General features: G+C 38.9%; 1 protein-coding gene across 18 annotated transcripts in view; it reads left to right on the forward strand.

Annotated features, from left to right (window-relative positions):
- The window catches only part of LOC106045020 (poly(rC)-binding protein 3-like), a 514,073-nt gene that overhangs the window by 196,525 nt on the left and 292,999 nt on the right, over window positions 1–24,549 (forward strand). The window lies entirely within an intron of this gene.

Genomic DNA, 24,549 nt, shown 5'->3' on the forward strand with positions numbered 1-24,549 from the left:
ATGTGTCAGGAGACAAGTGAACACAAAATGTAGCTTCAATATGCCTGGTTGCTGAGTAAGTTGGTAAGATATTTTAGTGTGAAAAAGGATCTTTGGTCTTATCTGGAGACAGCTCAGAAAATCCATTATAACTGGTACATAGAGCACATGCTCACAGAAGGATAACTAAGTGTTTGGATGTAGTAATAGTGATGCTAAATTACTTAGTGGCACTCTTTCTCTTCTCTGTTCTCTTCATCTATTTAATCATATGAGCAGTGTTGTAAGGAAGGTATCCAAGCATGTAGCTACCTCATAAATGACAGACTAAAGTAAGGGTAGAGTTTTTTATTGTGCTGTTCATTGAACTTTATTGTCCATGGCAGTTGTTTAATACTTAGGGTATAAAGCTACAGGCCAGTTTGGTCTTACAGTCATGAATCAGTGCCATGACCAAGCAGAGGTCTCATTTAGGCTGGAGTATGTGAGGCTGCTCCAGAGAGAGTAGAGAAAAATTTGAAAGGATGTTGGCCTCATCTTGATTGAGGAAATGATTAGTGGATAGGTTGTGGCAGTCAGAAGCAGTTCTGCACTTCTTGTCTCACTCAGGCAGATGCATGTAGACAAGTGTATTTAATTGGATGTAGTTGATCTGACAAAGTTGAACTAAAGCTTGCAGTAGAAATTTCTGGGAAATCTGCAAAAATATGGAAATGACAAATAGCTGTTAGTTTGTCACCTCTGAAATCCAGTTTGGGATACTGCCTAATGATGTAATTTTTCAAGTTGCAGAGGAACTTTTTTTTTTGAAGCAATCTAGACAAAATATATATTCTTGGTAGGATATTTTTAATTCTATTTACAATACAAGTTGTTGTCTGTTTTTGTTTTTGTTTTTTGTTTTTTTTTATGGTTAAGATTTAAAAATGAAAGTACAGAAAAGTGTCAATGCTTTCTCTACTAGTATGAATATGATGATAAATTTCTAGAACTTGTTGATACTTCAGAGCATTCACTTTATTAAACTGTGTAGGAGAGAGTTAGCTCCATTCAGATCATTTTACTTCAATTGCTTCTCTGCAAGATACCAAATACATTGTAGTTGTTTTTTGTTTGTTTGTTTTGTTTTGTTTTGTTTTAAGCTGCATCTTTCAGACAGTTTGGTACAGACTATCAAAGGCAAACTGCCGGCACTGGTCCAACATTGGGATGATGAACAAATGTCAGTAAATTTAACAATAGGGAATGTAAAATATATAATAGTATACTTAGCACCAGAACAGCTTGCTATCCATTCCATCCAGCACATAGCTTGAGTAGTTTCTAAAATGTCTGTATGTTTTGATTTCTAGTTCAGAAACTTGTCCCTTCCTAGCCAAAATAAACCTTTTGCTATATAAAATATAGCTCTGTATGTGTGTAATACACCTTGCAATAAATTATAGAGCCAGGCACTTAATGTGGTCTGACCATGAATTTCTTGACTGAGAGATGTGCTTCTATTGCAGGAGTGGATGAGAGAAATGTGTGTGTTGTGTGAGAGCGATTGGTAACGCTGGGTCAAATGGATATGTTTTTCCATTTCTGTATTGTTTTTTATTATGGATTGCGTAAATCAATTCTTACTTTCTGATGGGAAGCAGAGGAAGGAAAGTAGTCCTGCAGAAATATGTGGATCTTTCCTTCCTTGCAGAAACGGGAGGATTCATCTGAACAGATGACACTCCTAGAGCTCGTATTTTCAGAAGAGGTTTTCCTCTTTGTGTCTGTGTAGGTATCTTCTCGTGTCATAAAAGATGTAGGCATTTTATAAATAGATCCTTCCATAAAAGAGGCTAAAATTACATGGTCAATTTTTCCCTCACCGTGTCAGAAGCAAGTGTCCGATGCTTTAGAATACAGACTCACAGAATGGCTGAGGTTGGCAGGGACCTCTGGAGGTCACCTGGTCCAACCCTTTCCTCCAGCAGGGACACCCAGAGCAGGCTGTCCAAGACCATGTCCAGTCAGCTTTTGAAAATCTCCAAGGATGGAGACTCCATAACATTTCAGGGCAGCCTGCTTTTATACAAAGCCTGATTTGGCCCATCAGGTCTGATCCTGAGGAAATGGCACACAAATTATGCGGCAGGCTGAAACTCAAAGAAGGGTGACAGAATAACAGTCTATGACGCACGCAATACTGTCAGCTCATGGAACATAAAAAAATTTTCAAGTACCATTATTAATGTCCTAAAAAAAATAGATGTCAGCCAGTGGATCTGATGCGTAGAGAGCTCGTTATGTGGGGAGAGGGATGGAGAGACTTTCATTGTTACAAGAAGAGCACTTTGTTGAAAAGAGAAGGGAAGCACGGGCAGCTGGTTCAGGGAAGGAAATTCCTGGAAGCTGAAAATACGGAGCTAAGAGTCAGAGGACGAATCCTAAAGTGAGAGTCCAGTGGCAGAGGTTATGGAGAAGAAACTACAGGGAGAAGCTGTTGGGGATGGGAAGGTGAAGAAATATTATTTAAAATGTCCTTTGTTATCCCTGGCTCAGTTCATGGGGTTTCTCTTGTTCCTGCTGTTTCATCGCCTGTTGTGATGGTAAACCCCCTCCTTGATACATCCTGCATTAATTACCATTTGCATGGTTTGTCAAGCAAAAAGATAAGAAATCAGAGATGTAGAGGACAGGTTCAGTCAGGTCCTCTAAGGATGGCAAAAGGGAATCTAATTTGCCAGAGGAAATTGTGAACAATTGTTTGTGTGTTATAATAATGCCAATAGCTGGTATGTTTAAAAAATGGAGGAACATCTTCTGCATAGAGTTCAAGCATGGGAGAGGTGCTGAATAAGGTAAGTTGTACTGTTAACACACACTATATATAAAAGAAGTCAGAGCCAATCCAAGTTTAAGAATTAGTCATCACATGATGATCTTCATCTACTTTACATGTTTTCATTAAAAAAGAGATTGCCGTAGAGCATATCCTGCTGAACCCTGACAGTTCTTTTTTATTTATTTATTTTTTAACACATCTTTAACATGCTTAGCATGTGCTAACCAGTATAATTGAACATGTGAAAAGATTTAGAAGTAGCCAGGTTTTATTGTTAATGGCACTCTTCTAGTTATTTTTTTCCCACATTGTTTTGCTTTTAAATTGATTATTAGAACGATTTATTACACTAATAACTCAATTTACAGTTCAGCACATTGAGCACTGTTCCTCACAGAGATGAACTGGGAACTGAGGAAAACTCAAATAAAATTTTAGTGGAGACAGAGCTTCTGAAAACGAGCCTATTTCAGTTCTGCCAGTGTTGTTTCTGGTAGGGGGACACTGTAACATGCAGAGGCTCAGAAAGATATCAGTAAAATTAACAACCTGGTATTATATGCACAGCAAATACTAGAGGCTGTTGTATTATTTTTTTTATTATTATTATTTTGATTTTTAGTTAACACTATTCTGCCTGATGCCTCATTATTTTCTTCTTTGGTTTCATGGAAGCCTAACAGCTTATGTTAATGGCTCTTTCTTTATCCAATCTGTTAAGGTTATGGCTTGATGATGTTAACTTAGTTTAGAGAACATTTCCATAAGTTGATATCTCTTTTCCTTTAATATGGACACACTGAAAAAATGGAGAGCATGTACTTTCATCAAATATTTACTGGTAATCTAATGCAGTCCTTTGAGACTTATGTGCAAAATTTTCAGTCTGTTAGATTGGATATCTAATCAGAGTTCATGACAACTATAGCTAGTTATGATTTAAAACCCAACAACAACAGCAACAACCAACACCAGTGGAGGCCTGGCCTGTATAAAAGAAGCAAATGCCCTTCTTCAAAAACCCTCCAAAGCTAGAACTCACACTAAGATGTTCACTCCTGCAAATCTTGAGGTGTATAGATGATAAAATCTGTATTGTATTACACTCTGCGTGGCTTGCTCTAAAAATGTGTGAGTGGGGGGAGGGACGGGAGCAGAGAGGAGGTGATTGCTGAATTACCCAGGTGGCTTTAGAGTTCTTTGGGAAAGCGTGTGAGAAGTGTTTAGTCTGTACGATGAATATTGACCAGCTCCTTGACATGATTAAGGAATCCTCATCCTGGGAACAAGCCATGAAGTGTTGGCTGCATTGTAGTGGGATGAAACTCACTGTTGGAGCTTGGCTTGGGTTAGGAGACATAGTGTCAGTTGTTTGTTTATTGAGTGGAGGTTAAAAACAGTGTTTCTGCAGTAAGGCTTCACTCATAGATGGATCACTAGCATTGGAAAAGAGGGAGAGATGAAAACAGAAAGAGAGAGGAAAGAGAAGGGATGTTTGTGTGACCTGGTTTGTGCATGAACCTTTGCTTTTGCCTGATTTCTCAGTAGTAGTTCATCAGTGGAGCAATGTGTGGGGCTAGCTGGTCATCACCCAGGAGGGAATCCCTGTTATTCTTCCTATCTTGTGGCATCAGACATGTAATTTGGAGCAAGACCAAGGTTTAATCTTAATAAACGAGTAGTCTGTAGTTTTACAATGAGTGCACCTACCGCACTTCAGTGTCTACTGTTGGCTAACAGGGCATATTTGGTTAAGCCTTTGATCTGATGTGCTTTTTCCTATGTCTCTACACTTGGATCTACACATACAGCAATGTTTATCTTGTGCTGACTTACCAAGACATCTCTGAAATTTTTGTGCTTGTTCTGGCCATTCCCTTGCAATGAGTGGATAGATCTGAAAAGAGGGATAAAGCTTTTTTGCTTTAAAAGAAATAAATAATAGGATATCTTGTAAATGACTCCGTATTTTCTAATAAATTCATCACAGTATGAGAAAAGCCCTCCTGAAGAGCTGCAGTAATATACTTCACCTTTTCTCAGTACCCATCCTGCCACCTGTGGTTGTTCTGAAGATCCCTTGAACTTTGCTGTTGAGTTACTCACTGGTGCCATGGATTCAGAGATCACTAAAGCACATTCTTGAGACTTTAAAGGGACATAAGCATATGCTGAAACACTTTTTCCTAAAGAATCTCATAACTGTGAATGAAAGTTGCAACATGTCCTTAACTGTTATTGTAAAACTTATTTTTGTGTTGGATATTCTGTTTGAGAACTAAATTGAGGCTTTAGCCTTCACTTACCCATACATGTCACATGCATACTGCTAAGTATGAGTTCACAAGCGTTACTTCTAACGCCTCTGTGGAAATGGAACTTAACAAGTTTCAAGTCACTGCCAGCACTAAGTCATCATCCTTTTCCTGATCTTTCATTAGTTTGTGACAATAAAAATTGTCATGTGCTGTAAGGTTTTTACGTAACTTGGGAAATCTGCATATGAAAACAGATGTATTGCTTGTTTTCTGTAACTGCATTAAAATTTTCTTTCTGTAGCTGGACAAGAAGAGAACAACTGTGAGAGCATGTCTGTTTGAAAAAGTGTAGTCTTGCAGTGTGGCAGCACTGGCATGTGACAAAGGGTCTTTCCTTGGGTGGTGGCTTTGTGGACAAGGCTTTCCTTGATGTGCCACTTTTCTTTGCTGCCAGCATTCTCCTGCTGACCTCAGCAGTGGTTGGGACAGTCAGATGCTCAAGTTCTTCTGAACTTGTGGCATTTATATTTTGAGACAGTTTAGATCAAGTTCATTTTGCTAAGCTGCTCACACATAATGGGTCTGTCACAGCAGCTTGACAATGTATTTGTATCCATTTTGGACAGCCTTTGCTGTTCAGTGCTCTCAACGTGAAAGTTCCCTGCAGACCACTTGAATTTAATGTTGTCAAGCAGGAACCCCTCCCCTCTCCCTCAGAATACATCTATCCTCCTCTTGGCTTTAATAGGCAGCTGTCTCTTCCAGCTGTGCTTTACCTTTGAATTGGTATCAAGTAGCTGAGAGCATCTCTTAATTTAACCCCAATTTTCCCTTGTTCAGCTGGCATAAAGATGGCACAGCCAAATAATGGAGTGTGTTTTGTGTCAGAAACACATTTATTGTTTTTGTTTGAATTAAAAATCTGTTGGGATTTATGTTTTCATAAAATTATAGAATCATAACTGTCATGTTGGAAAAGATCTCTGAGATCATCTAGTCCAACGTTTAACCTAGCACTGACAAGTCCACCACTAAAACATGCTACTAAAAAGCAAGACGTTTATTTGTTTTATTGGTAATTTGCAAACAGTTGTTGGTTTGTTTCTATTGTAAAGACATAGTGGGGTGTGGAGCGAAGGAGAATAGTGGTATCTCAGAGTGAAATCCATCCTACCTGCCAGCTTTTTCTGGGAAACTACATCAGCTTTCAGAGACTAGATTTGATCAGGAAGTAGGAATGACTGCTTTTTCATGCCCAACCATTAATGCTGAAATTACGTAAGTATATTTAATTCCACGTCCAGATTCAGAACTGTGTGAGTCTTTTATTTTGGCACAGACTTAGATGTATCTAAAATATAATTTCAGTGCTGGTGGAGCAGGAGGATGTTCTGTCCTCACCCTTTCTCTTCCTGCAGCAAGATCAAATCACTGACTAAATCTGCAGGGAGACATCCATTTCTAAATATAGTAAGCTGAGCCTACAAGCTTTACCAGGGTCTGGGCAGACAAGCGAAAACGAATCCACTGACTCTCCTCTCTACTAATGCATCTCCTGGGTTTCTCCTTTGGGGATTTCTTCTCCTTCCTTCCTTCTCCTCCTCCTTACTCATCCTCCACCCTTCCCTTCAGTGTTGCTCTTCCTTTAATACTGGTTACCTAATGCTGTCCCTCCATCAGGACATATCCTGTATCATGTAGACTATACATGTGCTAGAGCTGTGCAGACCTGTAGGCTTTCAGGTCACCTTAGGAATTTGTTTCCAAGCTGGAGTTCAAAAGATCAGCAGCTTCCCCAGAGAATGCCAGTGCCCACAGCAGCATCCGTGTCCAGGTCAGTGCTGCTACATGTGCGGAGGTCAGGTTTAATGGGATGTTCTTGTGTTTTCCTCACTCGCCCTACACAGCCCTGCCTCTGATAAAGCATAGTGCCTGAATTGCTCTTTTTGTGGTTTTTTCTTTTTTTGAGACAGATAGAAATAATAATACTGGCCAAAGAGTAATATCACAAGGGGTGTTTCTTTTGAAAGCAGACAGAGGCTTGATGAATTCTGCCATCAGTCTGGCAGTTGAAAGTCAACTATGAAGAAAGAGCAAAGCTGGCTTCATCCTCAGAGAGGTGCATTTAGCAAACCTGTACCCTGGAGGCTTTCTCTCTCATTCATGAAACTTGCTGCAAGAAATAAAAGAAAATGTGGCTTGTGATTGTACGTCATGTTTCCATGTGGCATATTTATATTATTTTTCCCCAAAGCTTTCTACCTGTGGCTTTCTAATTTGCACAATATCAGCATAATTAGTGTTGGCCTTCCATTACCTCTGCCACAAACTTACATGTAAGAGAGCAAACCTGACAAACCCACTGCTCTTCCAATACCTTCACAGTGCTTTCAGTGTGCTTGTTAATTGTGAAAGCTGAAATGAAATACCTTGGGCTGCAGAGACATCATCACCTGGTTTCAGATAGTGCATCCATCCCAGAAATACTCTTGGAGAAAAATGAAAACTGCCTTTAGAAAAGACATAGCCTGGATGTAATAGTTAAGCAGGTGTTAAGTAGTAGCCATTCTTCATGTACCAGGTTTTGTATAACTATAACTTTTTTAAAATCCTTTTATTACTGCTTGAAGAGAAAGATTTGTCCAAACTCCATCTTCAGCCAGGGGATGGAGGGTCAGGGTTGAGTGTTAGGAGACAAACATTTTGAAAGAGATCCACCGTCAGCAGAACAGAAGTTTCCTCTAAAGCAGATCAGCTTTAAGTTTTTCTTCCTTCTTGTTAGGCAGTCTCATTTACATAATTTGGGTAAATGCTGAATTAGCTCTAAAGGAGCAAAAATCTTCTGTGTGCGCGAGGTATGGACAGAAACAGCAGTGCTTCTATATCAGCTTCATTTAAAAACCATTATTAGTTATGCCTAAAAGACAAAATTAGCAACCCTGTGGTTAAGCTGTAGTATGTCAGAGACTGCAGTTCTCAGCTCATTCAGACTAAAGATCACTAAGAGGTCCCAGCCTTGCAGGTGAGCATGTATGTAAAAAGTCTGATTTTTAAAATGGAAGGTGGAAACAAAACCAGGGAATTTATTCCTGGTATTCAGCAAGCAACTTCTGTAGTCAGTTTGCAGTTTCCTACATACAGAAAGCAGCCAACCTGATTTATTTCCCCCCACATACTCCTTTCTACACTGATGCTCATGAAATTATGATCGTTTGCAGTCTGGGAGCAGAAATACTGCACTGGGAGGGAAAAGCCTTATCTGCTTTTGCCAAATGACATAACTGTACCTAAAATGACTCTGATGCCAGAGGACTGTGAAGCATGCTGCTTCTCTGGTAAAAGTGGAGGCTGTGTCCTGGATAACATTTTGGTTTCCTGAATAGTCAGTGGCTAGAGAGATTTCAAATGCTTGATTGCTTTCAAAAGGAAACCTTTTTGCTCCGGATTGACAAATACGCCTTTAACTCTTTGTGTGAGATGGTAGCAACGTTACAAAACAACGTCCTGTTTCCCAGCTATGATTGTGCTATCAGCAGTGAGCTGTGCATCACAGCTGCTGGATTATAAGCAATTTGGGGCAGATAAAACGCCTGCCATTGTGCTTTGTATTGTGGCTGGTACAATGAGGCCCTGCTGCTACCCAGCGCTGCTGGGAGCTATCAGTCTGGAAGAATTATAGCAGCTAGGAAATCTGTAAAATGCACAGACAAGATGTTCAGATAAAGAGGGTACTGGATCAGTGAGAAACTGGAAAAGCTTTTGTAAGACTCCCTGGTTAAACATTTACTACTGTTCTGCGGTGTTTCATCCCCAACAAAAGTTTACTTTCTCATGAAAAAAAAAAGGCATTCCTTTCTTTAGAGAATAAACAGACTGCAAAGTCACATCAGATCTTGTTCAAGAGAGATTTTTTTCTCTCCCACTTTTCACATTGTTGAAGACGTTGTTTTAGTTCAGTATTATGGAGCATTGAAAAATCAACAAAAAAGAAACATGAGAATTTTGTGATGTACAAAATATGCTCTTTTAGATATTTTTTTTCCTTTAGCAACGTGTGTTTTATGAGTGGAGTCTTAAACACCCTAGGACCCTTGTTTTGTAAAGACATTTTCTCTTGTATGAAATTCCAAGATGGAAAATTGGTTCAAACATTTCTTTTGAATCTTACAATATTTAAGATTGTCATCAGTGCATTAATGAGTTTCTTCCTTTCAAAAAAGCTTCCTGTACTTATAAAACAAGAGCTTACAATTATCAATTTTTTTATTGTTGGCATTATCCTTCTCAAATAAAGCACAAGAATAATACAGCTGTTCCTTTTTTTTTTTTTATCACAAGTTTCGGTTCACCATTCTTTTGAACTTCCAGTGTTAGAGCTTTCTTCTCCAACATCATACTGCAAAGTCATGAGTCAGCAGTTAGAAATATTTTCAATTTTTTTTGTAAAATGTCCAGCTTCTGATATTTTTAATCATCTTTCTCTTAGTGGGTATCACCAATGGTGTTGGACTTATTCATGGTGTTTTAACAGTGTTCACCTAAAATATGTGCAAGGTTGGGAGAGATTGCACCTTAGATTACCACAGGTGGAGGAAAACAACAACAACAAAACTAAACAAGAAAGCTTTCAGGGATGCAGGTTCCTCTCCAGATGACTGAGCATTTGAGTACAAGCTAGGTCCTTCCACTCCCACCAGCACCACTCTTTCACTGCCTGGGGTGGGACCAGAGCAGTAGTTCTAAAGAACCTTCTTTTCCAGTGACTAGCAATGCTAGTGTGTGAATTCGGAGGAGGCTGAATGCACTGTTAAGTTTCTTTTCCAGGAGGGGGAAAAAAAAAAAAAAAGTAAAAAAGAGTAAAGCTCAATACAATGGAGTAATTGAAAGCAGGTATGTGATTTCCTTAATAAATTCTCTAACTTTTCCGGGTAAGGACAGCGCTGGAAGCACAGGTCAGGGCTAATTACTTGTACCATTCACCTAAGGTTGGCACAGTCAAGGAGGGAGAGGAGCTGCATTTTATTTATTTACTTGCTTACTTTCTTATTTAGTGCTTAGTGAAATGAATTAATTTCAGGTCCCTCACCTTTAAGAGTGAAAGCTATCAGGAGGTGAATTGCAAAATCCCCACAGCTGGGAATAAGAGGCATTATTGAAAATGGTAGTTGCCTGTCTGAAGAGGGATTGTATTGCAGCTTAAATATACTTAAATGTAAACTGCCTTTACTGGGAACATTCCTCTTTGCTGGAATTGTCATGCATTTTGCTGTCAGAGTGGCTTTGTTTACTTTAAAATTGCTGGCAGAGACTGAATCTGAGCATTTTGGTTTGAGGAGATGGAAAGGTTTAATGTCCCCTTTCTTTGCCTTCCAAAAGACTCCATTGCTTTCAATTAGCTGTAGTGTCTTTGCTAAATAGAATGAAAATGCCCAGCTGTGCAGGAGCCGTGGGCCAGCAGTAGGTATTGGAAGCTGGAAGCACTGAGACCCTCTTCCAACAAAAGTATTCATAAGCCAACCTCATGTTGAGATTGTTAAATAACAGTAAAGTGTTTAGATATGTGTGCAGATCTGGACTGTAAGCCCAAGTGTTTATCTGGCCAAAATGTATTGGTTTCTGGCTTTTGGTTTTACTTGTAGAAAGACATTATTGAGAGTTTTCACAGTTGCCAGTGCAATCACATGCTGTGACCTGAGCATCCATGCCATTCCTGTATTTACCATGAATATCAGGCAGTGTTTTAGCTTGACCCTTTCCTGGCATTTGCTTGATGGATTAATTTTGGGATTTCTTTAGAATTCTTCATAGAAGATCAAATGGCAAAATCAATGGGGACTCTTCTGCAAGCTGATGAACACGTATTGAGTACATAAATTATTTTTTCCTGCTCTATTACACAGTGCTTGTGGGGTTATGTTCAGACTTAGATGACATCATCTCCTTGTGCTTACAGATGATTTTACTATAGGTTTTAACTTAACGCAAAGTGGACCATGTGTTTAGGTTTTTGTTTTCTTTATGCCATCTAGGACTTCATTTGGAAACTTGATCTGAAAAAAAATGGGTGAAGAGTGATACAGCTTCTAAAAGTTCTGAATTATTAAACTTAAATTTTGTTTACTTTTTTGTGTGTATTTTTGGTTCACCCCCTTAAAATAGTCACACAAAGTCCTGTAGTACTTGTTCATAGAAAGAAATCAGTCTTTAGTACTGAAATCAGAGCAGCCTCTAAAGATATTCTGTCATATGTGCAACCATGTAATGACAGAAAAAAAAATAAATGCCAGGTTTCAGGATAACTTGTAGAAGAGCATCCAAGAGCCAATTATTTAATATCCTTCTTAATCCATAAAGCACATAATTGTGCATTCATTTATAAGTACATAATCCTATAGTAAAATAAGGGTACAATATTATATTAATTCAATATACTGTCACAAGCATTACAAATTATAATAGTTTTACTTTCTGTATATTTACTTATGTGGAAATAAATACAATAGAAGTAAATTTACTTTAAATAATAATTTTTAAAAAAGTTCAAATTTTTTTTTTTCCCTTTTTGGTTCCTGTTTGGTTACAAAAACATCTGGGGACGTTCAGCCTGGAGAAGACTCTGGGGTGACCTCATTGCAGCTTTTCAATACTTAAAGGGGGCTTATAAAAAAGATGGAGAGCAACTTTTTGATCAGTCAGATAATGACAGGACAAGGGGAAATGGTTTTGAACTAAAATAAGGGAGAGATTTAGATTAGATGTTAGGAGGAAAATCTCAACTCAGAGGGCGGTGAGGCACTGGAACAGGTTGCCCAGAGGATCTGTGGATGCCCCATCCCTGGAAGTGTTCAAGGCCAGGTTGGACGAGGCCCTGGGCAACCTAATTTGGTGGGTGACATCCTTGCCCATGGCAGGGGGGTTGGAGCCATACCGTCTTTAAGATCCCGTCCAACCCAAGCCATTCTATGAAAAGGATCCTCATCCTAACAAAATAAGTAAAGAAGTTTTCTTACTTTACAGTCTGATCAGCAGATATTCAGCAGATATACTTCTCCATATAAGAGACAAATGATTCTTCCATATATTTACTATCAGAATGTTTAGTTCACTAATCCTTTTTTTATTCCAAGCCTCAGTTATTTTCTCACTAGCTTCAACAAATGATTAAAATAAATATTTGAAATGTGGATGAAATAGAAATGGCCAACTTGGCTGATGAAACCAAATGGTTTAGGGCCATGAGAATTAACTCACTGCACAAAGTTCTGGGAGAAAGTTTGTTGTATAGCAATTTTTCAGTTCAATAGTAGACGAAGCTCCATATTCAAACAATGTAAGTAATTCATGTTTGGAAACAACCTACAGTATATATATAGAATTGATGGTCCTGAAATTAGCTATTAGCATTTAGATGGTAGGTCTTGGAGCAATGCTATATATAGGTCCCTGAAAACCTTTCCTTAAGATCTGCAACAGTTAAAATTGGGCACTGATAAGCAAGAAACGGGGAACAAAACAGAAATTGTCATCATGGTGTTGCATATATACTTACATACACCATTCACATATAAGTCTCTAAAATAAAAATTTATTTCAAGTATTGTTTGCAGTGCTTAAATATTTGATTTAGTTTGTTAAAGATACAGTGTTTGTATATATTTCATGAAAATTATTTAAAATAAGAAATGCACATAAAGTGTGCATCAGGCTAGAAGTTATTTTCTGTTGGCTAAGCAAAACTAGTTATTGGACAGCCAATCTTGGTTCTGATATTCTGTATCATCATCTTAGTTATCCTTATTTTACCCTTTAATTCCATAGGGACCAAGAGTTTTGACAAACATGGCCAGATTGTATGGGATACAGTAGAAAATCATTCACACACAGGTTGGACAAGACTGCAAGTGCTGTTTTGCCTGTCAGTGAGAAACAACAGCATTTTACAAGACTAATTTCTAATTATAATATTTTCTGTCTTTTATTTGGATACACAGCAATCCCTAGAGGAAGCCTTTTCACTTCTTAAAATGGAAATTGGCACTCAAAGAGAAATTGTGTTCAAGGTAGAAGCGATGTCTGCTTGGAACCTGCTCACTGACTTTATTTTTTATGTTGAACTGAAGGAATCCCATGTCTGAGACAACCCTTTGAAAGATAGTTTTTCTGAAGGGAGTTTTCAGTGTAAGAGAGTAGGATTTTTAAAAATTATAATTCTACAAGGGAAAGTAGCAAGGTGAAGGTTTCTGGTTGCAGACTGCGGTTACTGAAATTGTATTCTATTTAGCAGCTCTTGGATTAAGAATTTATATGTAAAATATCATTATATTTGATTTAATTGATGGTATAACTATGGTATGCTTAGTATTAGTAAAAGCCAGAATGTATATGACAGGACTTGAAAAGGCTTCCTAATTCTCTTGGACTGTTTTTCAGTATACAGTTTACACATGCATGAAAATCCATGAGCTACTACTGAAGACTACAGCTCATAACTGAGAAAAGTATGCTTATTGTCTTTAGGATTTAATTTGAATCGATGTTTCCACTGAGAAAATTTAAGGGTCTGTAAGTCTCAAAGTAGTTGGGAAAGAAAAAAAAAAAAAAAAAAAAAAGAATTGAATTTGGCTGTTGTGGTAGTTTTACTCAGCTGGGCAGCTAAGATCCACCACAACTGTTCTCTCACTCCTCCTTCTCAAAGGGAAAAGGAGAGAAAATACAATGAAAAGGGCTCAAGGGTTGAGATAAGGACAGGGAGATCACTCAACAATTGTCATCATGGGCAAAACAGACTCAGCATAGGAGATTAATGTAATTTATTATCTATTATTAACAAACTAGAGCAGTGAGAAACTCAAACTAAAAACACCTTCCCTCCATCCACCCTTTTCCACCTCCACCCCTCGAGCTGCACAAGGGAACGGGCAATGGGGGCTGTGGTCAGTCCCTAGCGCTTCGTCTCCACCGCTCCTTCACAGTCACTCCCTGCCCCTGCTCCACGTGGGGTCCCTCCCACGGGATGCCGTCCTTCCCAAACTGATCCGGCATGGGCTTCCCACAGGCAGCAGCTCTTCAAGGACTGCTCCAGATATGGGTCCTTACCACGGGCTCCATCCATCCCCCGGGAGCAAACTGCTCCAGCACGGGTCCCCCACGGGTGGGCGGCAGCTCCCTCCAGACCCCCTGCTCCTGCGTGGGCTCCTCTCCACGGGCTGCAGCTCCGGCCCGGGGCCTGCTCCTGCGGGGGCTCTCCATGGGCCGCAGCCTCCTCCAGGCCACATCCACCTGCTCCACCGGGGGCTCCTCCACGGGCTGCAGCGTGGAGATCTGCTCCGTGTGGGACCCGTGGGCTGCAGGGGGACAGCCTGCTCCACCAGGGACCTCTGCACAGGCCGCAGGGGAACTGCTGCTGCCTGCCTGGAGCACCTCCTGCCCTCCTGCTGAGCTCACCTTGGGGGCTGCAGGGCTGCTTCTCACTCCTCTCTCTCCCAGCTGCTGTTGCGCAGCAGTTTTTTTTTCCCCCCTTTCTTAAATCTACTCTCACAGAGGCACAAACAACATAGCTTATTGGTTTGGCTCTGGCCAGCGGCGAGTCCCATTGGAGCCATCTGGATCTGGCCCTTAACTAACATGGGGCAGCTGCTGGATTCTTCTCACAGAGTCCACCCCTGCAGCCCTCTGCTGCCAAAACCTTGGCAGGTAAACCCAATACAGCTGCCTTCCATCTTTTGCGATTTAGCCATTCTTTGCCAGTGACTGATAAAGTACATTTTATTAGACAAAATGTAGAGAAGGTACTCTTTGTTTTTGAGTGTATGCAGACCCACATCAGACTTGATGGGGGTACCGTGCCAACAAGCCACCTACAGCATTGCTGAGTCTTTGCTGCCCAGTTTTGAAATAGGATGCTCCTAATGGTGGGCATTCCCAGTGTATAGCCTGTCTGGAAATGGGAGCAGCAAATACGTGAAATGTTTATGTGGTGTGGGCCAACGTTGCAGTAGGGTGTAAGTCTGGAGTGGTGGCTTTTACAGAAAGATGATGCAGTAGCAGATCATGGGGCTCCGTTACGGTTACTGAGATCTAGTGGAATTTGCTGGAGAGGTATGCAAAGTGCTCCACTGGTAACCAGGGTCTCCTTGCTTGCGTTTCTGTCCAGAACTATTCTATCCTTTCTTTGTTGTACTGACCATTTTCTGTGTAGAGGATGCTGGGTTTGTTTTATCTTCGTTTTTATCTGATCATATTTGGTCTGTTTGGCCTATGTTCTTCTGCATGGTGCATCAGAAGGCAAAATATTTCTCTGGGTATCTGTATATAGTTTGTTGGTGTAGTGGGTTTACGTGGCAAGGTTTTGGTAGCAGTAGTAGGTTTTGGTAGCCTGTTGGTGATTCCTGACTTGGGAAATTGTTGGGTGGTGTTAGAGTTGGGAGCTGGAGGTGGCTCCAGCATTTTTGTTTTGCAATGGTAAAAACCCTAAAATATTTTTTGTTTTTGAGATAGAAAAGGAATAAAGCAGTGAATTTATGGTGGTGGTGATTCTACTCAAATTTGAGCTTATGGCTGTGGGTGGAAAGAGTATTTAGTGGTTTATGCCAACTGGAATAACTGCAGCAGAAGACAGAAAGGCAAGCAGAATACTGATCGCATCACAGCAGCCTGGGAGGTGCTGTTCTGTAAAAACTTTTCTGCTGAAAAAAAATTGCAAATATTTCGCCATGGAAACTGTTATGGCAAGCAGAGAAAGGTTATTGGTTTTTATTTTTTTTTCAATTGAAAACATTTTGGATGGGAATCTGCAACATATTTGGAAGGAAGAATGCGCCAGCCAAGCTTCAGAACTGATGTATGTGGATGGTAGTTCAAAGCTGTGCCTCCTTCCATCCAGGTTTTTGATGCTTTCAACACCTCATGCATTTAACTCTGTTAACTAAAGCAAAATTACTGGATGATACTATATGTAATGTCCTTATAAATGTATGTTACCAAAAACGTAAATGCTTGCAACGTTTTGAAGAATATTGACTTTTATCTTTTTTACAGGAAAGAAATGAGATCTAAATATCTTAGGCTAGTTTTGTCAATCGTAACTTATTTTTCAAGCAGTCAATTTTTAGGTGCCATCTCCTTTGTATGTATGATAATGTTGCAGCTTGTATGAGGACATGAGTTACTCGCATAGTCTTCTATGCATTTTATGCAGCATGGGATAAGCATGGGCATCTGATCCCGACTGTTTTTCAACCCAAGATGGTTTCCCTTAGATATGTTTACAAGGAGTACTATCTGCAGATTTCAAACTGCCCTTTTTTATCTGTTGTGTGATATGAAGAGGACAAAAGCACAGTATTATCTGACTGCTAGGGAACACTGCAATGCACATTAATAATAATAAATAGAAAGTAAATCAAGGGAGGATGAAAACTGCGTGGGTATAACTTGGCAGTGTCAGTTTTTAGAAGCAGGACTGTCCCACATACAGACACAGCCTGCAGAGAGTCTTTCCAGAACAAGGATTGTTTCTCCATCAATCAGGGTCTGTGGCTGAATTTCACAATCCATTAGCAACTTAAGAGTTGTATGGAAATATTAGAAATGTCAACAACTTTTAATAATTGCTAGATAGTATGATCTGCATTTATTGCAAGTATTTGGTCATAATTTAAAGCAAAGGCATTTTTTTTAGATACTTTTTTTTTAAAGTCAAGTTCTAGAGGCTATTACTCCCCCCCCCCCCCCCCCCCCCCCCAAGAAAATTGAGTAGCATCATTCTCTGCCTTAGAATTTTATCTATCAGGAAGTACAACATGATTTAGCAAAACTTCTCTGATCTTTGAAATTGGAGATTGAATGTTTCTTAGGTCTACAAGTACTTCACTGTGTTTGTCATGTAGCATAAAGAAAAGGATTTGTACAAGCTCAGAAATACTAGTAGTGGCCTACTATAATTTGTTTTCCTTCTGATTGCTCTTATTGGAATATCAGTACATTTACGGGAAGTATTTAGTGTGATGGAAACCACCCCTCTCTCCTTCCCTCCCTCCTTCCCTCCCTCTAAACCTAATTAATCAGTCCTTTAGGTGACTAATTAGACGTGCTGAATTTCAGTGAGATATAATATTTCATCCTAGCTCTTCACGCCTATGTTATCCACCAGCTTTGTGCAAACTGAAAGAGGATGTTGCTACAGTGCATGGTTCCTAATAAAATTTAAATTAAATAATCACCTCAATTATAGATTAAAAACTCAGGTTCAACAATTATACAAAGAGATTTACTTCACTGAAAACCTGCAGTCATTTGCTTACTGCTTTCCCTTCCTCCCTGAATTTATAGTTCTCTCATACAGACATAATTTAGATTTAACTTAAATTGCACCCTAAATTGTTTCCATTACCTCAACCTAGAGCAACCTGTGACTGTTTCTGGAATATGATATAATTATTTTTGAACTGCATTACCTACTGTGTGCGCAATCTTTTCTACTCTGTACATACTCAAGGAAAACCTTTTTTATATCCTGTTAGTGCTTAGAGTTTAGAGCCAGTTATTGCGGAAGGAGGAGCACGTCTGATATATTCATTCTAGTTATGGGAGCAGTCTTTGAAGAACATTCTTATTTACTTGTAGGTTATATGAGGCTTATTGATATGCAATCTAATTTTTATAACAGAGAATTATACCATATTTTTTAGATTAAAGACCAGGGGTGACAGGTGGAAGAAGTATTGGTGATATAATAATAATCGAGCTTTTGGCCTTAACCTACATGATTTTGGTAGGAACAGTTGAAAGATTTTCTTACCGATGAGTCACTGTCTCCACAAGAATCCAAGTTCACTAGGTTGACATTTCTAGTGAACACATTCAGGTTTTCAGAGTATTGGTAAAAAGCCTGTGGGAATTCTTTTCTCACAAAGGCATTGCATTTTTCTTGTCACATGCCTTATACTAACGGGGAGACCCCTGAGTGATTCAAGCCATTCTCTGGGTTTCTGGATTTCCATGAAATAATGGAAATGCTTTCTCTAGGTTTATTCAAAAATATACATTTTTGCATAACAACCACCTGAAAGCAGGGAGTTCTTCACTTCCACTAAAACTTCTGGGTTGTGGATTTAATTTGTATTCGTTGTGTGATAGTGTTTTGATAATGGTTATTGGCACTGAATTTGTGGATGCTGCTTGAGTGTTAGATATGTGGTACTGGCAGTGTGCCTAATGTGCAAGGTGTGTAATGACTTTTGGATGAATTCAGAAGAAAATCTTGCCTTTACCCTCTGTGGAGGTACAATACTAGCAGTGCCATTAGACTGAAAAGTTGTCTTATTGATCCACAACGCAAATATGACCTCAGCCTAAAGGTACTGCTACAGCTCTGGCCCTTCTGGTCAAAGGTGAAGTCCTAAGGTTGCAGCAGCTACCAGGGCTGAGACCAAGAGCAAGAGAAAGCAAATGAAGAAGAAGCTGAAGGCCAAAGTTGATTTTCTGCCTGAAGCTTGTGCCATGAGGCTCTGTAGGCACAGGCACTGGTAATGGGAGTAAGGAAGAGGTGCGACGTGGTACACTAGTACTAAATATCAAGGAGATAGTATCATTAATTGGAATTTAATTTATGGGTGGCGCTAACAGTCCATCAGGCTGCCATCTGTGTAAGTGACAGGTGAGGTGATTCAAGGTGCTGAGAATCCTGTGGCCTGAGGCCAGGAGAAGGAAAACAAATGTGACCATAGTCCTCTCTCTTTCCAAAAAGCTTGATCTTAAAGAAGATATATATTTTTTCCAGATTCCCCCTGAACTTCACATCTAACCCCATCCATACACATTCACTTCCACAGAAAAAGCTGGAGGAAGAAGCATCTCTAGCATCAGCAGGTGTCAAGAGGTGGGGGCATGGCCTGGCACTGTGGAGTTACTGCTGCAGGGCTATTCCCCCACAGATTGCCCTAGGCAAGGTGGCTTTGGCCATGGAGCCAGTTAGGCAGACATTACAGATGTTAGTGTTCCCTATGCTAACACTAAACCTGATATCTCATTACATGATTTTCAAACCCCAAAGGATGTGAAACTTCTTCAGTTGTCCAGCATAATGTGTTGTTTGTAAAAATTTCTTATCTGTTTGAAAGTTTCCAAGCTTTCCCCTACATGTTTCCTTAATAGTATTCGAGAGAGCAGGCAGGAAAAAGCTATTTTTCCTACCAGCAAAGAAACAGAAGTGGTGACTGTGCCCAAAGTAATTGAATTTTAAATTCTGGCCTCTTTGAAACTTATGTTTATAGCTGTCCTTCATGTTGTTCCCATCATCTTTGATGAGAACGTGAGTAAACTCTCATTTACCGACTATTCTTGAGTGGTTTGCCATCTACACTGCTCTGCGAGGCTAACCAGAGACAAAATTCCCTATTTACAGGATGGCAGACAGAGCCTATGTACCTCATCACGTTTCCTTTACTTCATGTGTTTGAACTAAAATGTAATAGCAAAGATCCAGTTTCAGTACAATTCACAGGTACGTCCTTATAACCTATTGACCATGAAGGTGATATCAAGCTATTATGAGCATGCTCTTGAGCACTTTGCTAAATGAGACTAATTGATCAAATGCTGTCCTGAGTGACCAGATCAGATCCGTTGAAGTTGAATAACTTCTGCTTCACTGTCAAGTGGAAGGTTTTTTTGCTGTTCACTGAAAATGATCACTTTGCTTTACCAAGGCTTCTGTTCATTACACAGATTATATTTTCTCATCATTTACTTACCTTACTAAGGAGTAGAAAGGGTTATTTTTGATTTTATACAATTTGCAGAGAGGAAAAATAATGACTTTACTCAAAATGCAGGAAAAGATTCTGTTTCCCTGATACATTTGAAATGTAATTTTGTCTGGCAATTAGAGCCTATGAGAGACTGACTGGCTGGGTATATCAGGTTATGGCTATAATCAGACTGAGTCCACTTTAATTAATCTGATTATTATACATTTTGTGGTACTCTGAAATTGTTTAGCTTCACTGTCATTTATTAAGAGTAAACTTCTTTTTTACCTAGGGATGATTGCATAATGCAGAATTATTAATGGTTAGTCATAAGAAACTAATCAAGTTAGAGGCAACATGGAGTGAGGGAATGAGCATAGAACCAGGAGCTAAATTCATCCATTAATTTGAAACATGGGCTTGGAAAAGATCTCTTGCTGCTCACCTCAGTCTCTTGATTTTCCTTCAACTAAAGAAGGAATATAAATACCTATTTTCCTACTTTTCCAGAATATTGGGAGAATTAGCTAATGCACATGTTTATGATTAACATGTTAAAGTTTTGAAAATGTAAATTTGGTTGTTGTTATTAAAAAAAAAAACAAACACTGTTTATACACAGATCTGTGTATTTGCCTCTGTATGCAGATAATTAATAATGAAACTGGAGAACTGACTATGCTATTCATAGCTTTAATTGCCAATCTATTTGTTTGGACAGAACATTCTATATCTATTATCTACTTAAATTACTCCCATCACCAATAATACCCAAGTGAATTTATCCGCACAAAACCTGTGTGAAGAAGTGAAGTACAGATTAAAGCCAAAACAGACTATTATGATAATTTAGTCTGACTCCTGTAAAACAGAAGCCAAAGAATTTTCTTCCAGTAGTTTCTGTGCCAAGGCCCTGTGGCATTTCCTGTTCTAACAAGAGAGCTAAATCTTACAAAGCATCACACTGATTTTTCAGACTTTCAGACATACATGCAATCCAAATTAGAATGGGTAAACTTTTCTTTGCTCTTAATTGCTTCCCTACTTATTTGTGGTGAAAAACGTCTCATATATATTGATGTATCACAGCTTTTTTAGTAGTTTGCGTAACATCTTACAGCACAGAAGAAGGAACAGAACTTGGTTCTTCTGAAGTCCTCAATCCATTTAACTGTTAAGGCTCTCTGGGTGATAAATAATTTGAGTTCACCAGTGATGTAAAGTTTTATAAAGGCTTAAGCTCTGAGATGAACCTATATGTATTCATGTAATAGCTCATTTGCTCTCATTCTAGTGAAGCCCTGTAAGTTTTTGACCACCAGAATTCTTTCCTCCATCATACGAAATACTGTTTGAAGAAAAATATGCCCGGAAACAAGAGAAGACCTCATTGGCATTGTGTGCTGCTTATTGAGCTGTTTTACATTTCTTGTTACAAATATTAAATATAATAATAATAATAGAATTTAGAGTAATTTAAGATAGAAGGGATCTCTGGAGGTCATCTGATCCAAACCACTCTTCCCCCTCAAAGCCTGCCCAAAACAGTGCAGACTTCAAAGTTGGAGCTGATTTCATGTTTAGATCATGTTACTTGCTTGGTGTCAACTATAAAATTTCCACTGTTTCCTTCTTCCTAATGGTTCACTGTGATGAGATTTAGCTTCATCTGGGAGGAATCCAGTTCGTTAGCCCTGAGATTCCTCTGTGATGTAAACCAAAGTGCAAAGTGGGGAACATCTGGGAGCTCTGCTTCAAACGTGCACTCCTGATCCAGACTAAAACACTACTGTAGGCAGTCTTATAATTGCTTAACAGATACTTAAAAGATTCTGAATGCTTGCCTACGAGGTTGTCTTTGGATTGGTCATGAGGTAAACTAAGGGAAATGCATGTAAAAAGGCATTCCCTAGAGTTGCATTAGAATAACTTTCATCAGAAGTAGACTGTTTGGATTTAATATTATTACAAGTCAGAACTACTTGAAACCTGAGCTTTTGTGCTAAGTAGCTATGTGAAGCAAATATTTCTTCGCAGTTAATTGTGTCAACATTTTAGCTAGAATTAAGCTAAAGGGGGGGAAGCTAAACATGTTGTTGTAGAAATGCTCAGTGAAACTGTGGTATAGAAAATCTGACTTTCAGGCTTCTGCCAGAACAAGCCCACTGCAACCACATGACAAATTTCCTAAACTCACTTAGAAAAGCTCACAAAACATTGACAGGAGCTTTGTTCCAGCAGGCTTCATGCCTCATTTGGTATCATCTGTTCTCCTGCAGCCAGCATAAACACATCTACGGTGTACAGTGTGCCTTGGTGAATTTGGGAACAGTGCCGTGGTGTGTCTGTGCCTGGTTTGGAACATGCTCATGCTGCTGAGTAAGCCAACAGAGCACATATCCAGCCCTTGTGATCGTGGCACCATGACTGCGGGACATTTGCGTAAACCTACTTCAGTCCTTCGGTAATGCTGTTTATTAAGTGTACGGTTCTGTTTTCTCATAATAATGCTTGTCATACTAATGTAATTTTTAGTAACATGGGGTGTTTTTTTCTTTCTTTCTTCCTTTTTTTTTTTCTGTTGTTCAGTTTTTCCTTGTGGCTTTTGCAAGATGACCTTTTAATGACTCCTAAGACACAGAGCTGTGTTGGTATGCCCTCAGAAAATTCATTCTTTGCCTAAACAGGAAATACATTCCAGAGGGCATGCTGCTTTCCTCAGGTGTAAAAATGCAGGTGAATTCTTTGCTTTTGAAACAAAAAATTGTTTTCACTCTGAAACTAAAAGAAAATAGCAAGAGATAGGCATAATAAGCAGGTGAACATTGAATAGTGTATGAAGTAAATAAAACTTTAAATACATATTTTTTTCTAGCATAAGTTGTTTCTGAGGGTGTGTTTTTTGTCTGTATCATATCATATAGGTATCATAGTGTTAGGGTGTTTAGTATGCGTATTAATTAGATTGGATGTTTTTCCTCCCTTTTCACATGCCTACATTAGCCGGCTTTACCTGGTTTCATAGTTATACAAAGAGATATTTTAGAATCACCTATTACTTACATTGGAAATAAAAGGTTTACTATTTTCTGAGAGCTCTTATGATAATTCTTTTCGAGCTAGTACAAAGCCATCTTTCAATGGCAATGTTCTGACAAGCATTCTCCTTGAAATCAGTGTAATATGATACTTGTCAAAAATATTAATATAGCTGTTGAATCTTTGGGGACTGACTTGTGAGCCCTTGTAATAAACCTATGCAATGCTATTAAGTTTTTTTAAAGAATACCAGGAGCTATATTATCCCTACTTACTCTTGGACTGTATTTGACACTACAGTTGCTTGTAGTAGAGAGAAAGATGGTGCTTCTTTTTCTTAATAATGAAATAGTAGTGTGAGTATTCAAAAAAAAAAAAAAAAAGCCTGGAGTATACTTTTTTTTTACACTATTGAAAAATCAAGAATATTTTTTATCCCATCAGAAGCAGCAAATAAACAAAATCTCTGATTAAAATCTGTTCCAGCTCTGCTTAATAATACAGATTGAAAGGAACTGATCAATGTGGCAAAAATAACTTTTTCCCATCTCTTATGTAAGTTTTACTTAGAACGATATTCCCTGAGGTGTTCTGTGAAAAGAAAAAAAAAATTGCAATACTGCCAATTAGATGGTGAAACTACAGCTGTAAATGGAGGCAGTGAACAATTCTGTACAAAATTAGTAAGTTACAGGGACAGCATATTCTTAATCTTTGGGTGAATTTGAGTCCTGCAAAAATGAAAGACCTAGGGCCTCTGAAAAAAATATTATTGTGGGTATGTACTTCACTTGCTTCTGATTTACAGGAACACAGCCAATTTCTGACTGTCTAGGCATTGTGTATGGTTTTATCCCTGTAGTGTCTGAACATTTTACGATCCTTAATGGGAGTTTATCATCCCAATATCCCTCTGAGTGAGGAAGTGTAATTTTTACATTAAGGGAGAGACAAGGCACACATAAAGTGAGGTCATTCCCTGTGAATATAGAAGGTATATACAATAACAATTCAGAGTCAGAGACACAGAAATCCTCTGTAGTGTTTCATTCCAACTATCTTGTCCCTTTATCCCTTGTCCCTTCTCTCTCTCTCTCTCTCTCTCTTTTTTTTTTTTTAGCTTGATTTACTAAGGAAACATGACTCTCATGTCTCATGACCACTTTCTGAATGTTTACAGAAGTCCTCCTCCTAATAACTTTTAAACCAACTTCAGCCAAATTTGACCAGGGTTGGAGCTCTAAAGGTACTGAGTTACAGTGATTTTCTTAAGAATAGGTAGCTGGGCTATGTTTGAGCCCCCATGTACTGAAAAAGAGCTGAAAAAGATCGGTTTGTACTAGACACTAGGCAATGCATACAAACAGTCACCCTTTAGAAGTTATTGTTCCTTGCCTCTAATGCCCATGATATTATCTGCTTGCTTTGGACATTTTCTTCTTCTTGAAGAGAAGCTATCAGTTCTGCATTAGTGTCATGTGTATGTTTTATATGTACATGTATTTACATACGTATACATGCGTGTATATATATATATATATATGTTTCCTGAACAAAGGGTAGTCAGGAAACAGGAGAACTCATCTTATTTCTCCAGTGAATTCAGACACACACACAAAAATTCCAGTTTCTTGAGTGAAAAGAAGTCAATGTGCTTCATATGAGCTCACAGGGTAACCCTATCCTAGACCCTACTTCTTCA

Source organism: Anser cygnoides, chromosome 2 (genome assembly GCF_040182565.1).
Source record: "Anser cygnoides isolate HZ-2024a breed goose chromosome 2, Taihu_goose_T2T_genome, whole genome shotgun sequence".
NCBI lineage: Eukaryota > Metazoa > Chordata > Aves > Anseriformes > Anatidae > Anser > Anser cygnoides.